Source organism: Nicotiana attenuata, unplaced genomic scaffold, assembly GCF_001879085.1.
Source record: "Nicotiana attenuata strain UT unplaced genomic scaffold, NIATTr2, whole genome shotgun sequence".
In the NCBI taxonomy this organism is placed as follows: Eukaryota; Viridiplantae; Streptophyta; class Magnoliopsida; order Solanales; family Solanaceae; genus Nicotiana; species Nicotiana attenuata.
In genome coordinates, this window is record NW_017672518.1 from 111,422 (window position 1) to 130,693 (window position 19,272).

The following is a 19,272-nucleotide window of genomic DNA, read 5'->3' on the forward strand; positions in this document are numbered from 1 at the left end:
AGTTGGGAGCCCCGTCCGGTTCCGCTTACCCAAATAGATCTGAAGGCAGGATTCAAAGAGACACCGATAGAGAGCCTCGGTTGAACAAAGATCGATACCAACCATATAGCGCAGATCATAGGAACAACGAACCAGGACGTAATCCCGTTCGAAATGATCAAAGTAATGATCGAGGTCAAAATTCCCGAGGGCTCATGAGTAAGAGTGGCTTTGATAAACATATCAAGCCTAAAGAAGCGCCACGGTTATCGGAGTACAACTTCAGTGTTGATGCTTCAGGTATTGTGTCAGCCGTTGGACGAATTAAGGATACTAGGTGGCCCAGACCCCTACAGACTGATCTAGCTCAAAGGAATCCAAATCAAATGTGCAAGTACCATGGAACCCATGGTCACAGAGCCGAAGACTGTAGACAGTTAAGGGATGAGGTAGCTCGTTTATTCAACGAGGGTCACCTTCGAGAGTTCTTAAGTGACCGAGCTAAAATTCACTTCAAAGACAGGGACGCAAACAGGAAAAACGAACAGGAAGAACCGTAGCATGTGATTCATATGATCGTCGGTGGGGTCGATATTTCTCAAGGCCCGATATTCAAACGCACCAAAGCGATAATCACAAGGGAGAAATGTACTTGGGATTACTTAACAGGGGATACCTTATCTTTCAACGATGAGGATGCAGAAGGAATCGAACAGCCTTACAATGACGCACTAGTAATATTTATCCTTATGAATAAAATTCAAGTTAAACGTGTGTTTGTTGATCCAGGTAGCTCGGAAAACATTATTCAATCAAGGGTTGTAGAGAAACTCGGCCTTCAGGATCAAATTATTCCTGCAGCTCGAGTGCTCGACGATTTTAACATGGCAAGTGCCACCAAAGGGGAAATCATGTTGCCAGTAAACGTGGTCAGAACTATCCAGGAAATGATGTTTCATGTAACCAAAAGTGATATGAGATAGAACGCACTGCTCAGGAGACCTTGGATCCATAATATGAGAGCGTTACCTTCAACGCTTCATCAAGTATTGAAGTTCCCAACGCCGGAAAGAATCAAAACAGTGTACGACGAACAACCAGCATCCAAAGAGATGTTTGCAGTTGATGAGGTGATACCAGTATCGACTCTAACGTCGGCAAAGGGAACAGGATCCAAGGAAAAGCAGGAAGTCAAATAACAATCATACTCGCCGGCCTCGACCAGATCAGAACAACAGGAAACCATCGAGGATGATGATTATATGATACCTCAGACCTTCATAATCCCCGTGATTCCGATGACACGAAGTCAACGATTGAAGAGCTGGAACAAGTCATAGTGATCGAGCACCTGCCCGATCGAAAGGTATACCTGGGCACGGGGGTAACTCTCGAGCTCAGGGAAAAACTCATTAAATTCCTTATTAAAAATATGGATTGTTTTGCTTGGTCCCACTCTGATATGACAGGGATCCCGCCGGAGATTACCACTCATCGAGTGATCCTGGACCCGAAGTTCAGACTGGTAAAGCAAAAGAGAAGGCCACAGTCCGAGGTTAAGGATGCATTCATCAAGGATGAGGTAACCGGACTTCTCAAAATAGGGTCCATTCAGGAAGTAAAGTATCCCGAATGGCTAGCAAACATAGTCGTAGTTCCTAAGAAAGGGAATAAACTAGAATGTTCGTAGACTAAAAAGACTTAAACAAAGCATGCCCTAAAGATTCTTTTCCTTTGCCGAATATTCATCGCATGTTCGATGCCACGGCCAGCCACAAGACCCTCAACTTTCTCGATGCCTACTCCGGGTACAACCAAATCCAAATGAACCCGGAGGACAAGGAAATGACTTCACTTATCACTAAGTACAGTACTTACTGCTATAATGTAATGCCGTTTGGGCTAAAACAATGCTGGCGCTACTTATCAACGCCTAGTAAATTGAATGTTCGAAGAGAAAATAGGTAAATCGATGGAGGTTTATATTGATGACATGCTAGTTAAGTCCCTACGCACAGAGGACCATTTGACACATTTGCAGGAAGCCTTTGACATATTGAGAAGATACAACATGAAGCTCAACCTCGAGAAATGTGCATTCGGGGTCAGTTCAGGCAAGTTCCTTGGCTTTATGGTGTCAAATCGGGGAATCAAGATCAACCCCGACAAAATCAAGGCAATCGAAGACATCGCAGTCATGGACAGTGTTAAGGCCGTACAAAGATTAACAGGGCGGATAGCTGCTTTAGGCCGGTTCATCTCGAGGTCTTCGGATCGAAGCCACAAGTTCTTCTCACTTCTCAAAAAGAAGAGCAACTTTACCTGGACCTCGGAGTGCCAACAGGAATTGGAAGAATTGAAGTGGTATCTTTCGAGCCCACCATTGCTTCATGCTCCGAAAGAAGATGAGCAGCTCTACTTATATTTGGCAGTCTCGGAGGTCGCGGTATGTGGTTTTCTAGTTCGAGAAGAGCAAGATACGCAATTTCCTGTTTACTATGTTAGCCTAACTTTAGGTGAGGTCGAAACCCGGTACCCACACTTAGAAAAATTAGCACTTGCCCTAATAAGCGCCTCTAGGAAATTAAAACCTTATTTTGAATGTCATACTATCCATGTTGTAACCACCTACCCCTGCACAAGCCCGAACTCTCGATCCGACTGGCCAAATGGGCCATCGAAATTAGTGGGTACGATATCCAGTATCAACCCCTAACGGCCATCAAGTCTCAAATCTTAGCAGACTTCGTGGCCGACTTCACTCCAGCCCTCGTACCCGAGGTCGAAAAGAAACTGTTGCTAAAGTCGGGTACATCCTCGAGGGTGTGGACCCTTTTCACAGATGGTGCTTTGAATGTGAAGGGATCCGGGCTAGGCATCGTTTTGAAGACACCCACAGTCGATACGATTAGGCTGTCTGATGGGCTTAAGGTCTTTTAATCTATGTTTTGATGATCTAACAAACTTTATGTATAGAACCAGATAAAGGAATTGAAGCATGCCTGGTACAATCATTCAAGTTAATCGACTCAAGATAATCTAGGCAGTGTGCCTTTAGATTTACAAGAACCAAATTAGGGATCTGATCCCTTAGTGTTCCCCTGACAGAAGTATAAGTCAACTATACAGCTGGAACGCAACTGCAGAAAGTGACTGTCCGCAACTGTACAAAGAGGAACACAACAGGGACCTGGTCCCTTAGGGTTCTCTGACATAAGTATGAGTCAACTATACAGCTGGAAAGCAACTGCAGAAAGTGACTGCCTGTAACTGTACACGCGACAGTGCAGCAGTCACTTCCCATTGAGAAGAAGCATGCACTAACCAAGATTTGACATCACCATTGTGAATTGACATCACCATGGTAAAGTCTTTTGTGGTATAACAACCTGGTGCAAGGGATCTGATCGGTTGAAGACTTGAAAATCAGAAAAGAAAATACTCTCTCAAGTGCTAGCAACAACCTCTCTCAAGAACAAAGCTGCAGCAACCTCAAGGACCGGATCCAAGATTGAAGATATCTTAAGTCCTTAGGTTTGTTGAGTCTTTGTTATGTGTTCTTCATTGTAACTCCTATCCTGCTTTCTTAGAAGCGTTGATTAGGAAATCTTTTGTAAAATCCGTAAACTCTCAGAGTTTATGTTGTGACTAGGTTTAGTCATAAGTTAAAGCTTTGTTACTAGAGAGTGATAAAATGGCTTGTGGTGAGAGTATCACAAGTTAGTCAAAAGCCTTTGTAACTGTAGAGTGACAAAGTGGCTTGTGGTGAGAGCATCACAAGTTAGTGAAAGTCTTTGTAACTAGGGAGTCACAAAGTGGCTTGTGGTAAGAGTATCACAAGTTAGTTGAGTTGAATTCTTTGTAATGGAGTCATTACAAAGTGGCTTGTAATAGGTATTTTACAAGTTAGTGAAGTTTAAAGCCTACAGGTGTAGGTCTTGGTTTTTGTCCCCTTGAGTGGGATTTTTCCGCGTAAAAATCCTGTGTCTCATTTACATACTGGTTCTGTAGTTAGCACTGTGGGAACTGATATAGGACCAGATCTCTATAAAGTTTGGTTTATTAGTATTTTCAGTGGAAACTCATAGAGTACCAGGTACTCTATAGTGTGGTAGACTCATATATCAAGCTATCTCCAGGTTTTGAACGTCATGTACATCCTGAACATGTATTCAAATTGGATACGGCACTGTACGGATTGAAGCAGGCCCTTGGAGCATGGTACGAGAGACTATCCAAGTGTCTCTTGGAAAATGGCCTCACAAGAGAAAGGATTGACAATACATTGTCATTGAAGAAATCTGGAAGGAACCTGCTCATTATTCAGATTTATGTGGATGATATCATATTTGGAGCTACAACTGACTCATTATGTGAAGAATTTGCTAAACTCATGGGAAGTGAGGTTGAAATGAGTATGATAGGGGAATCATTGGATCTCTACTCTACCTCACTGCCAGCAGGCCATACATTGTATTTAGTGTTATGTGCAAGGTTCCAATAACATTCTAAGGAATCTCATCTGAAGGTTGCTAAGAGAATTCTGAGATATTTTAAGGGCACACTGAACCTGGTTCTGTACTATCCTTCAAGTGACAATATCAACCTTATTGGTTATGCTGACGCTGATTATGCAGGCTACTGGTGGACAGGAAAAGCACATCTGGAATGGCTCATTTCCTTGGATCATGTTTTATCTCATGGGGTAGAAGGAAACAAAACTCAGTAGCTCTCTCAACAGTTGAAGCAGGATATGTTGGAGCTGCCTCGTGCTGTACTCATTCACTATGGATCAAGCAACAATTGGAAGATATTGGTGTTTTGTATAAGATTTTGTAGCACAGAAGATCAAATTGCAGATATCTTCACCAAAGCTCTGAGCAGGGAACACATTGAGAAACAGGATGGCACTGGGGTTACTTAAACCTAATTGAGAACCTGGTTCTGCTGACATGACTATGATAGTCACACTAAGGTCAAATTGGCTAAAGTGTTTTCTGACTAGGCCTAACTCACATCTATACCGTTGTAGGTAAACACGCATGATGATCATAGAAGCTAAAGGTACAGTGTTGAACTTCGGAGGAGAGCTGCCAAACCCTTTTACAAAAACAGGTCAGGAACTTGGTTCCTGTACCACAGGTCAGTAGTAATGTGTTTTTCGCATGCTTATTCAAAAAGATAGCAAAATTAATTCAACTGCCACATCATCCGACTTCTCAGAGTCTGCACAACACGTCTTGTCTCTCAAATTCTTCACTTCCTCTGCGCGTTATGTATTCCCACAAACCTACCGTCGTTTCAAAGCTCTTCAGAACCCGTTCCTCTCCCCTCTCATCATTAGCTCTTTCTTCCATAAAACCCTCACACTCCCAGCAGTTCTGAACAATTATCTCCCTTTGCATCTCTTTAATTTTTCCTTCAGAACTCTTTACCACTTCTCTCACCATGACAACCGAACAAACGTCTCCTTCTCCTGCCATCAACATCACTCCCACATCTTCAACTCCCTTAACACCACCACCAGAAACCCACTTCTTCACTATTCCTGATACTACTGCACCCATACCTGTTTCCTCTTCATCTCCAGTCACCTCTCCTCCTCCATCAAACCTTGTCTCACTTCCATGTGTTGCAAACCCTACTTCTCCTCTGTTTTATGAACAAACCAAAAGTGCTACTCCTCAGGCGTCAGAGGTCTCTGAGGAAGATCGCGGTCAGTACTTGAATTCCTCCGTTCTAGGCTCAGTGGCTCCCACGCAGTCACCAGAAAAGGAAGCGGCACTAAATATCATGGCTATCGCTGCTAAGAGTCTTATGAATGAAGGAGCCTCCCCTCTGCCTAAATCTCAGGGGAAAGAAACTCCATTCTTAGGGGATGAAAGGACTCTGGTGCTTTTCGAGTCTCCGGTTCATGACACAGTCACAGAAAAACCTGTTGAAGAACCTGATTCTCTTTCAGCTGAAACGAACCAGAAGGTTGCAGAAGAAAGAAGCTTTTGAGTCTGCCTTGCAGAAGAGTAAGTAGAGTATTAAGAAAAAGAAGAGGAGGTTGATAGGGAGAAGTTGTGGTTGACAAACACATTCCAGTGGTTGAGTTTGATAAAGATGTTGTGGAGGAACCTAGTTCCTTAGTGAAAAGATCTACAAAAGTCCATACGTTTGTGGTTGAGAAAGATCTGTTTGAAGGTGACATTGTGGCTATTGCAAGCAGGAACGGGAAGTTTGTTGAAATGTCTAGAAAACAAAAGTGGGAAACTATGGGAGGACCTGGTTCAATGAAGACCATTCCAAGTGACAGTGGCCTTGGGCAGGAGAGTTTAAGAACTCAGAAAAGTCTTGTGGGGTCGCACATTTGACCCGACAATCTCGGAGATGGCAGGTATGAGTCAAGTTCTGGACTTAGGCAACAAGTGGAGAACCTGCGGGAGAAACTGCTTGACTAACAATTGTCTGCAAATGCCCGCATGGACCTGGTTCTCAAAACCATTGCTGCCTCCTCTTCCAAGCCTCCCTCTTCTAGTGCCCCGTAGGATCCTCTCAGTGGTCAGTTATCTTTTGCTCTAATGTTTTGTGGCTGTTGTTTTCTTTTTATTTGTCTTATTGTGATGGCATGTTGGATTTCACCGTTACTGCTCCTGTTGAAACAGTCTAATTTCTTATCAATGAAACATCTCCTCTTTTGCTTGTACAATGCTTGTTTTCCTTTTTGATTCTCTTTTCTATCATGTTGTGTGCACATATGTGGCATGAGTTAGCTTTGTTAGACTTCTTTCTGCCATTTTGTCTGACTGTGTCTTTTTGTTGATGCCAAAAGGGGAAAGAATTGATTAAACTAAAATTGTAGCAAGTAATTAAGGGGGAAGCATAGAATCAGGGGGAACATATGCGGTTGCTGGTACCTTATCTGGTTAAGTCAAATAGTCATCAATGTTAAAAGTTTGTCATCATCAAAAAAGGGGAAATTGATGGGCTTAAGGTCTTTTAATCTATATTTTGATGATCTAACAAACATTCTGTATAGAAACAGATAAAGGACCTGAAGCATGCCTGGTACAATCATTCAAGTTAATCAACTCAAGATAATCTGGGTAGTGTGCCTTTAGATTCACAAGAACCAGATGAGGGATCTGATCCCTTGGTGTTCCCCTGACAGAAGTATAAGTCAACTATACAGCGGGAATGCAACTGCAGAAAGTGACTGCCCGCAACTGTACAAAGAGGAACACAACAGGGACTTGGTCCCTTAGAGTTCTCTGACATAAGTATGAGTCAAGTATACAGCTGGAAAGCAACTGCAGAAAGTGACTGCCTGCAACTGTACACGCGACATTGCAGCAGTCACTTCCCATTGAGAAGAAACATGCACTAACCAAGATTTGACATCACCATTGTGAATTGACATCACCATGGTAATGTCTTTTGTGGTATAACAGCCTGGTGCAAGGGATCTGATCGGTTGAAGACTTGAAAATCAGAAAAGAAAACACTCTCTCAAGTGCTAGCAACAACCTCTCTCAAGAACAAAGCTGCAGCAACCTCAAGGACTGGATCCAAGATTGAAGATATCTTAAGTCCTTAGGTTTGTTGAGTCTTTGTTATGTGTTCTTCATTGTAACTCCTATCCTGCTTTCTTAGAAGCGTTGATTAGGAAATCTTTTGTAAAATCCGTAAACTCTCAGAGTTTATGTTGTGACTAGGTTTAGTCATAAGCTAAAGTCTTTGTTACTAGAGAGTGACAAAGTGGCTTGTGGTGAGAGTATCACAAGTTAGTCAAAAGCCTTTGTAACTATAGAGCGACAAAGTGGCTTGTGGTGAGAGCATCACAAGTTAGTGAAAGTCTTTGTAACTAGGGAGTCACAAAGTGGCTTGCGGTGAGAGTATCACAAGTTAGTTGAGTTGAATTCTTTGTAATGGAGTCATTACAAAGTGGCTTGTAATAGGTATTTTACAAGTTAGTGAAGTTGAAAGCCTACAGGTGTAGGTCGTGGTTTTTGTCCCCTTGAGTGGGATTTTTCCACGTAAAAATCCTATGTCTCATTTACATACTAGTTCTGTAGTTAGCACTGTGGGAACTGATATAGGACCTGATCTCTATACAGTTTGGTTCATTAGTATTTTCAGTAAAAACTCATAGAGGACCAGGTACTCTATAGTGTAGTGGACTCATATAATCTAAAGTCTATCAAAACTTTGAAATTGACTAACAATGAGGCCGAGTATGAGGCCATGATTGCAGGTCTCGAACTAGCTAAGAGCTTGGGAGCAGAGGTCATCGAGGCCAAGTGTGACTCCCAAGTTGTGGTAAATCAGGTCAACAGGACTTTCGAGGTTCGGGAAGATCGGATGCAGAGGTACTTAGACAAATTACAAGCGTCTCTACATCGATTTTGAGAATGGACGTTACAGCACATACCTCGGGAACAAAATAGCGAGGCTGATGCCCTTGCAAATTTAGGGTCATCAATTGAAGATGATAAACTTAGCTCGGGGACTGTCGTACAACTTTCAAGATCAGTGATCGAGGAAGGGCACGCAGAGATAAACTCCACAAGTTTATTCTGGGATTGGAGGAATATGTACATTGAATACTTAAAGAACGGGAAGCGCCCATCGGATCCTAAAGAATCAAGGACTCTACGCACTAAATTTGCACGATTCACTTTGGCCAAAGGTGGAACACTATATCGGAGAACGATCGATGGGCCGATAGCAAAATATTTAGGACCAGGAGACACCGATTACGTTCTACGAGAAATCCAGGAGGGCACATGCGGGAATCATTCCGGTGCCGAGTCGTTGGTTTACAAAGTCATCAGAGCAGGATACTATTGGGTCGATATGGAGAAAGATACCAAAGAATTTGTTCGAAAATGTGATAAATGCCAAAGGCATGCGCCGATGATCCACTAACCCGGAGAGCAACTTCGTTCGGTCCTATCCCCGTGGCCATTCATGAAATGGGGGATGGACATCGTTGGTCCTCTGCCATCGCCCCCAGGTAAAGCTAAATTCATTTTATTTATGGCTGACTATTTCTCTATGTGGATTGAAGAACATGCTTTCGATAAAGTCAAAGAAAAAGAAGTTATAGACTTCATCGGGGATCACATCATATGCCGATTTGCAATACCTGCCGAGATAGCATGTGACAATGGAAAGCAATTTATCAGGAGCAAAATAACGAAGTTCCTCGAAGATCACACAATAAAAAGGATATTATCGACGCCGTATCATCCTAATGGGAGCGGACAGGCCGAATCAACAAACAACACCACATTCAGAACCTAAAGAAAAGATTGAATGACGCTAAGGGAAAATGGAGAGAAATTTTTCCCGAATTCCTTTGGGCGTATCGAACGATGTCAAAATCTAGTAAGGGGGCAACACCTTCCTCCCTGGTATATGGGGCCGAAGCTCTGATTCTGGTCGACGCCGGGGAGCCTAGTGTCAGGTTTCGATACACGACGGAAGATTCGAATCATGAGGCTATGAACACAAGCCTCGAACTGTTAGATGTAAAATGGGAGGCCACCCTCGTTAGAATGGTAGCACAAAAGCAACGCATCGAAAGATACTACAACTGAAAAGCCAATCTTCTCCCCTTTCGAATCGGGGACTTAGTTCTGAGAAAATTCACCCTCAATACTAGAGACCCAAACGAAGGGAAACTCGGCCCAAATTGGGAAGGGCCTTATTAGGTCATAGGTGTCATCGGAAAAGGATCTTACAAACTTGGCACAATGGACGGTGAACAATTGCCAAATAATTGGAACATATCACTCCTCAAATGATATTATTGCTAAGGTATGACTTTCTCCCTTTTCATTTGTATTTGATACTAACTTATCACAGGTGTTCGATCGAAGACATCGAGAAGTTCTTCAACACAAAGACCTTAGGTTTTAGAGCACGCGTTGTACTCTTTTTCCCTTAGATCGGTTTTTATCCCAAATCGGTTTTTTTGACTAGGGTTTTAACGAGGCAACAAATATCTGTGCTACTTGGGGAAAATTCAATAGTATCCAAGGTTCTTTATAATCAACCTCGAATACCGGGGGGCATCACCCTCGGATATTATGTTTTCAAGGAAGATGCTTCGTGCCAACAGGGTCTCGATAGAAAATTTTGTAAAGGGCCAAACGATCAAGTGAACCATGCCCATGTAGATTGCCCGAGCCCTAATGACAAAACATGTACGCATGAATGATCTATTGAAAGAAGTACTTTTTCCTTATCAGATGTTCCATGCCTTAGTGGAATTTCTACATTACGACTTCGTACTTACGATATACTACGGAAACCGGCTCAAGAGCCAATCGCAACTAAAGCTCAAGCAATTAACCCCGTACTCGGGGACTGTCGACCGAAAATTGACATGCTCGAATTATTAAACCTCGAAATCTTAAGACCTTAAAAAGGCAATCTTCGATTTTATAGGCCACGGCCACCCCACTCGGGGACTGATACTTCGAACAAATTTGAAGTATAATCGAGAAACAAGCCCAATGGGCAAATAACAAGTTAAAGGTGATAACACAAAGGTTGGGAGATCCAAGAACTTAAAAAAATAAGTTGATGAAATGCGGAAGCAGTAAAGAAATGCAAGCTGATTAAGAAAAACTAGAAAAATAAATTAGATATGTCGAAATTCAAGGAAAAGTCCAAGAACCCCGAGATTATGTTAATCTAAATTTTGACAAGATCCTAATGACAACAATTTGGTTATGAAACCAATTGCCTTCACTAGAGATAAGCTAATCAAGAACTAGATCCGGATCTTTACTTCTAGTTTGAATAACTTACGACAACAACTAGTAAAAGAAACTAGTCGCCTCCGAAGAATATCAAAAGAAACCAAAGATATCACAAGAAAGAAAATTATCTTAATATTTTTATATAGTAGTAAAGAAGGAGCCAGTCAAGACTTCAATAAATGAGAATTATATTCTCTAGAAGCATAGAAGACTATCCAGACTAAGACCAATGTAGTCAACATACACGTAGACCAATGCAAGTCAATATAGATTAAAGGCCAAATCCGGCTAAAAACAAAAAGAAAAAACTATTTTTTGGGCTTATTTGGGCTGCTGAAAATTCCTCTTTTGGGGGCATATTTGGGCCTCATTCCATCTCCTCTTGGACTTTAATTTGGGCCTCCAAATAGTTGTAAGACTTGGCCCAAAGATCCTCCTTGTGTTGGAGCTCTTCTTCTATTATAAGACACTTTTTAATTGCCAATTGAAGCCCATTAAGCTTGTCTTGGAATTTCTTTGTTTGAGACCTTGTCATGGGCCTTCTTGGAGCTTCCAGAGCTTCATCCTTCTCCTTTAATGATGTTGAGCTGCCATGGATGCTATCATTCCCCTCTTCTTAAAGAGAATTCGTCCTTAAATTCGAGCCTGCATCAAACAAGGAAAAATCAGAAACATTGAAGGTAACACTAACTTGATATTCACTAGGAAGGTCAAGTTTGTAAGCATTGTCTCCAATCCTTTCAATGACTTTAAATGGCCCATCTCCTCTTGGATCTAATTTGGATCTTCGTTTGGCAGGAAATCTTTCCTTCCTAAAATGCACCCAAACTAAATCTCCAGGCATAAAAATAACAGATTTTCGCCCCTTATTTCTTCTTAAGGCTATTTGTTCATTCTTCCCTTCAATTGCAAGCCTTGTATGTTCATGAATCTTCTTCATTATTTTAGCCTTATTCCTACCATCAAGATTAACAATGTCATTAGTAGGCAAAGGCGACAAATCAAGGGGAGTGAGGGGATTAAATCCATAAACAACTTCAAAAGGAGACTTACCAGTAGAAGAGTGGATAGTTCAATTATAGGAAAACTCTACCATGGGCAAATGTTCTTCCCAAGAAGTTAATTTTCCTTTTAAAACAACTAAAATCAACATATTCCCTAAGGTCCTATTAACTACTTCAGTTTGCCCATCAGTTTGTGGGTGACAAGATGTAGAAAATAGCAATTTAGTTCCCAACTTCGCCCAAAGAACTCTCCAAAAGTGACTTAAAAATTTAGCATCCTTATCACTAACGATAGTTTTAGGTATGCCATGTAATTTAACCACTTCCTTCACAAATAAATCAGCCACATGTAATGCATCATTAGTCTACAAGCATGGAATAAAACGAGCCATTTTTGAAAATCTATCTACCACCACAAATACACTATCCTTACCATACTTAGTTCTAGGAAGTCCTAACACAAAATCCATAGAAATATTAATCCAAGGAGAAGTAGGGACAGGTAAAGGAGTATAAAGACCATGTGGTAACACTTTTGATTTGGCTTGTTACATTCAAGACATTAAGAGCACACTTTTTCAACATCCTTTCGCATGCTAGGCCAAAAAAAATGTTCAGCCAGTATATCCAAAGTTTTGGGCACTCCAAAGTGTCCCATGAGTCCACCACAATGTGCATCCCTAACAAATAATTCACGAAAAGTGCAATTAGGAATACACAATTTATTTTCCTTAAAAAGGAACCCATCTTGAATATTGAACCTCTCATAAGGACCCAACTTACATTTTGCGAAAGCCTTGCCAAAATTAGAATCATTAGAATAAAGTTCCTTGATTTGATCAAAACCCATCAATTTAGAAGTAAGAGAAGAAACCAAGACATACCTTCTTGAAAGTGCATCAACAACCACATTCTCTTTTCCTTGATTGTAATCAATCACATATGGGAAAGTTTCAATGAATTCAACCCATTTTGCATGGCGACGATTAAGCTTACCTTGGCTTTTCAAATATCTCAAGGATTCATGGTCAGTCTTAACCACAAACTCTCTTGGCCACAAATAATGTTGCCATATAGCTAAAGCCCTTACCAAAGCATATAGCTCTTTGTCATAAGTTGAGTAGTTCAGTGTAGTTCCACTCAGCTTTTCGCTAAAGTATGCAATGGGCTTCGAGTCTTGCATCAAAACAACACCTATTCTTTTTCCAGAGGCATCATATTCAACCTCAAAGATTTAGAAAAATTGGGTAATTGCAAAAGGGGAGCAGAACACAATTTTTCTTCCGACAAGTTAAAAACATCACCTTGTTCTTTTCCCCATGAAAAAACCTTATCCTTCTTAACAACTTCAGTTAAAGGAGCAGCAATGGTGCTAAAATCTCTAACGAATCTCCTATAATAACTAGCAAGCCCATGAAAACTCCTAACTTCAGTTACACTGTTAGGTTTAGCCACTCTTTGATTTCCTTGATTTTCTCTTCATTAACTTCAACTCCCTTAGAACTAACCACAAAACCCATGAATACCACACGATCCACACAAAAAGTACACTTCTTAAGATTAGTAAACAAGTGTTGCTTTCTAAGAACTTCAAAAACTTATTTTAAGTGTTCCACATGCTCATCTAGATTTTTAGAATAAATCAAGATATCATCAAAATAAACCACCACAAATTTCCCATTAAAATCCTTAAAAACATGGTTCATGAATCTCATGAAAGTGCTGGGTGCATTAGTCAAGCCAAAAGACATAACTAACCACTCATAAAGCCCATATTTGGTCTTAAAAGCAGTTTTCTATTCATCTCCAGGATTCATTCGAATCTGATGGTAATCACTTTTTAGATCAATTTTAGAAAAGATTTTAGATCCATGCAATTGATCCAATATGTCATCAAGACGAGGGATAGGATGACGATACTTTACCGTGATCTTGTTGATTGCTCTAAAATCCACGCACATCCTCCATGTTCCATCCTTTTTGGGTGCCAATAGGACGGGAACGGAGCAAGGGCTCATGCTCTCTCTCACAAAATCTTTCTCAAGCAACTCCTCAACTTGCCTTTGAAGCTCTTTTGTCTCTTTTGGATTACTCCTATAAGCAGGCTTATTTGGAATTTGTGCTCCAGGCACAAAGTCAATTTGGTGCTCAATGCCACGTAAACGTGGTAGACCTTTAGGGATATCCTCAGGGAAGATATCATCAAAATCCTGCAAAAGAGAAGAAACACTACTTGGCAAAGAAGAAGTTAGTAACTCAGAATTAATCAAAACTTCTTTGTAATTAAGTAGTATAATGGGCAACCCCTCTTTTCTTGCGTTCAAACACTTTTTGGCTTTTATGTACAAACTCTCTTTTTTCTTTTCCTTTGCCTCTTTCCGCTCACCAAAACTTTCCTTTTTATCACTTAAATCCTCTTTTACCATTTTGCTCAAGTTGTTGCCCTCTCTCTCTCTCTCTTGGCCATCTCTTTTTTTTTCTACCTCTTGGCCTTCTTTCTTTTCTTTTCCCTCAAGCTCATTTTTTCCTCCCCTTTGTTTTCCCTTATATTTCTCAATCTCTTTTGATCCTCAAACACTTGAAAAGGACTTAAAGGTGCAAGAGTATACTTCTTGCCATTAAGCTCAAGAGAATATCTATTCTTTCTTTTCATAACATTCCTATCATATTGCCACGAACGACCTAACAAGATGTGACAAGCTTGCACAGGAACCACATCACAAAGAACATCATCCACATACCTACCAACAATGAAGGAAATCATGCATTATTTGTTGACTTTCAGTTCACCACTATCATTCAACCATTGGAGTCTATAGGGCTTATGGCATTTCATGCATGCAAGCTCTAACATGTTCATCAAGTGTGAACTCACCACATTAGCACAACTACCACTATCAATAATCACAGAACAAGTTTTCCCCTTTATTCCACACCTAGTATGAAATATATTCGCTCTTTGTTCTTCGCTATTGATTCCTAAATTAATAGTCATAATCCTCCTAACTACCCCAACCAAACCATCATTAAAAGGTAACTCTACATCATCTTCACTCACACCTTCCTCTTCTTCATCTTCCTCACTTTTTTCTCCCTCATATTCTCCATCTATAGTCCTCCTAATGTTACACCCCGTAAGTTTAACAATCTTGATATCGTTATATATATTTAATATGATATTTTGAGTGGAACTTATTTTGTTAATAAAAAATGGTTTCAACAATATGATTTTATATAGTTAGTAATATTACTACTTTCTAATATATTTTAAATTATACACCTAATATGAGAAAGTTTATGAGATTTCTTTATGGTAAAGATAGAAACTATTTTCTCACAAGAAAATAAGGTTGTCCTTTTACCATTTTAAGAACTAAGCGTACGAAAATTTATACTCTTTATATGAGATTAGAAAAATTAGAAATTGAGAAAATATATGTATTTTTACATGGATATTTTAATGAAACAATAGTGTATGTATTTATTTTATATGGTACCAAAATGATCATGATAGTAAGTTATATAAAGTGTGTTAAAAATAAGTAGAATTTTAAGTAATTTGAGATAATTTTTAATTTCGTGAGTAATTGGTTAATTATCGGATAACGGGTCATTACCTAGTTAATTAATAAGTTAGAGGATAAAATTAAAGACCCCACCCCACGTGGCAGCCCCTTTTTAATTTGGGATGACTCACTATTAATTTATAACATGTGTCGGATTTTGGGTGACGTTCCTGAGTGAAATTTTTACACATGGATTTGGTGTTTTAACAGTTTAAAGGAAATCAATTTAGGGTAACTATGGGCGGTGCATCTTTATGTGCCCGGCTATAGAGGGACAAACAGTGGCAATTATTTCAATTTAGGGTAACTATGGGCGGTGCATCTTCGTACTGACGTCCTTTTGTCGGGGACGCTGCATTCATGCCTGCAGGTATAGCTAATCAGTTTGACGAGCCTTCATCATAGATGAGATTGGCATCAGTGAAGGATCGGTAAGACTTAATCTCATTTGGAGTGCAGCCGAGTCTATGAGTCATCATGTCAGAGTTTTGCGACAGACTTATGGGTAGGCCGGTACCCTGTCCCATTTGATGTCAATTAATCTTAGAGGCTTTGTAGACAGAGGTTCATTTGTACAGTATGTCTATGTATTCATGTTTTAAGAAAAATGGTTCAGTGATACAGTGTTGCCCACCTATAGTTATACATTACGAGTTGTGGCCATGTTGGCCCATGATAATTACAAAAGGAATGAATGAGTTACAGGGTGGTTCGCTCGGGCCAGTGCGGCATCGGGTCCCAGCCGCGCCTCCCAAGGTTGGGGCGTGACACCTAATTACCCCAACCAAACCATCATTAGGAAGTTCTACATCATCTTCACTTACTCCTCCCTCACTTTTTTCACTCTCATATCCTCCATCTTCTCTCAAAAGAATATTTCTTCTATTTGGACATTCATGCATCATATGGCCTCTTCCATGACATTTCTGACATTGAATGGAACTAGAAGGTTTAGAGGATCTAGAATTGAAAGCTTTACCCCCCTCTTTCTCATCAACTTTACCTTTCCCCTTGTCTTTTTGAGGTCTAGAAATCACTTCTTGTTTTGGCCATGGCTTCTTGGAATTGGTGTTTGGCCGACTTCTCCATGAGCTAGCTTGTTGCTTTCTTTTATTTTGCTTTTATATTTTTACAGCCAAATCTACTAATTCATCTATAGTTACATATCGTTGTATCACTACTACATCAGCTATTTCTCTATTTAAATCATTAAGAAATCTAGCCATAGTGGCCTCTTCTTCTTCCATACAATTATCTTGGATCATAGCCATATCCATAGCTTTAAAGTATTCATCAACAGTCATGGTTCCTTGCTTCAAGGTCTGAAGACGCAGTTGCAGGTTTCTTTGAAACTGGGAAGGCACAAACCTCTTCCTCATGATTCTCTTCATCTCAGTCCAAGTAGCAATGGGTGGTTCTCCATCTTGTTGTCTGTCCCTTGTAATCTTTTTCCACCAAATAGAAGCATAATCAGAAAATTTAACAACAACAAGCTTAACCTTCTTACCTTCAGAGTAGTGGTGACAGTCAAAGATGGCCTCAACTTTCCGCTCCCAGTCAAGGTACAAGTCTGGGTTTCTTGTGCCCTTGAAAGATGGCATCTTCATTTTTATGCTGCTAATATTATCATCTTCTACTCTACCTCGTTGTCCCCTCCTATCTCTTCCCACCCTATCTAGATTTACATCAAGATCATCAACAAAATCATCTATAGGGTTTTCTTGATTTACAATGGGGGCATGGGGTACATTTCTTCTATTAAGAAGCCTAGGATTATTTCGAGGTTGTACATCAGGTTGATTTCCCCTCCTAACGTGCAGCTATTGCCTCACTTTTGTTTCGGCAATACGTATTCCTTATCTCTTGGAATTGCAAGTTCCATCTCTCGAATTGTTGATGCATAGCTTGTAGAGTGAAATCATTTCTTGCTCGGATTTCGGCTTCCTGAAGAGCCCTCAGTTCATCATCACTAGCACCTGTATGAGACATCTTTAAAAAGAAAAAAAATAGTTATCACTCAAACTTTGGCTCTTTCCCTCAATTGTTCTCACCCACTCTTACCTTTTCCTCCTCAATTAACCTCTGGAGAATACCTTGTAGATTTATTATTAAACCCAACTTGTATCAAAGCCCTTAGTAGTAAAATAAGGAATTTTGGGGCACTAAAGAAAGTGAAGAACCAATCCTAGAAAGTGTAGGATTTAGTTGAAACAAAACTCGAATAAGGAAATGATTTTAGAACAAGATCAGAGAGTAAAAATTGATTTTTTCTATCCTTAAGATCTAGGATCCCTCTTCTTGTTTCCTTTCTTGAAGTTGGAAACAATACAATAAATTGATTTCNAATCTCTTTTGATCCTCAAACACTTGAGAATGACTTAAAGGTGCAAGAGTATACTTCTTGCCATTAAGCTCAAGAGAATATTTAATCTTACTTCCATCATGAAAAATATTCCTATTATATTGCCACGAACGACCTAACAAGATGTGACAAGCTTGCATAGGAACCACATCACAAAGAACATCATCCACATACCTACCAACATTGAAGGAAATCATGCATTGTTTGTTGACTTTCAGTTCACCATTATCATTCAACTATTGGAGTCTATAGGGCTTAGGGTGTTTCATGCATGCAAGCTGTAACATGTTCACCAATGTGAACTCACCACATTAGCAATACTACCACTATCAATAATCATAGAACAAGTTTTTCCCTTTATTCCACACCTAGTATGAAATATATTCTCTCTTTGTTCTTCACTATTGATTCCTAAATTAATAGTCATAATCCCCCTAACTACCCCAACCAAACCATCATTGAAAGGTAACTCTACATCATCTTCACTCACACCTTCCTCTTCTTCCTCTTCCTCACTTTTTTCTCCCTCATATTATCCATCTATAGTCCTCCTAATTACCCCGACCAAACAATCATTAGGAAGTTCTACATCATCTTCACTTACTCCTCCCTCTTCTTCCTCACTTTTTTCACTCTCATATTCTCCATCTTCTTTCAAAAGAATATTTCTTCTATTTGGACATTCATGCATCATATGGCCTCTTCCATGACATTTGTGACATTGAATGGAACTAGATGGTTTAGAGGATCTAGAATTGAAAGCTTTACCTCCCTCTTTCTCATCAACTTTACCTTTTCCCTTGTCTTCTTGAGGTCTAGAAATCACTTCTTGTTTTGGCCATGGCTTCTTGGAATTCGTGTTTGGCCGACTTCTCCATGAGCAAGCTTGCTGCCTTTTTTTATTTTGCTTTTCTATTTTTATAGCCAAATCTACTACTTCATCCATAGTTACATATAATTGTATCTCTACTACATCAGCTATTTCTCTATTTAAACAATTAAGAAATTTAGCCATAATGGCCTCTTCTTCTTCCTTTAATTAGCTTGGATCATAGCCATATCCATAGCTTTAAAGTATTCATCAACAGTCATGGTTCCTTGCTTCAAGGTTTGAAGACGCAGTTGCAGGACTCGTTGAAAGTGGGAAGGCACAAACCTCTTCCTCATGACTCTCTTCATCTCGGTCCAAGTAGCAATGGGTGGTTCTCCATCTTGTTGTCTGTCCCTTGTAAGCTTTTTCCACCAAATAAAAGCATAATCAGAAAATTAAATAACAACAAGCTTAACCTTCTTACCTTCAGAGTAGTGGTGACAGTCAAAGATGGCCTCAACTTTCACTCCCAGTCAAGGTACAAGTCTGGGTCTTTTGTGCCCTTGAAAGATGACATCTTCATTTTTATGCTGCTAATATTATCATCTTATACTCTACCTCGTTTTCCCCTCCTATCTCTTCCCACCCTATCTAGATTTACATCAATATCATAAACAAAATTATCTATAGGGTTTTCTTGATTTACAATGGGGGCATGGGGTACATTTCTTCTATTATGAGGCCTAGGATTATTTCGAGGTTGTACATCAGGTTGATTTCCCCTCCTAAGTGT

General features: G+C 40.0%; 1 pseudogene; it reads right to left on the reverse strand.

The window, feature by feature from the left end:
• Positions 1 to 11,369: 11,369 nt before the first annotated feature.
• LOC109213506 lies at positions 11,370 to 18,614 on the reverse strand (annotated as a pseudogene).
• Positions 18,615 to 19,272: the final 658 nt, after the last annotated feature.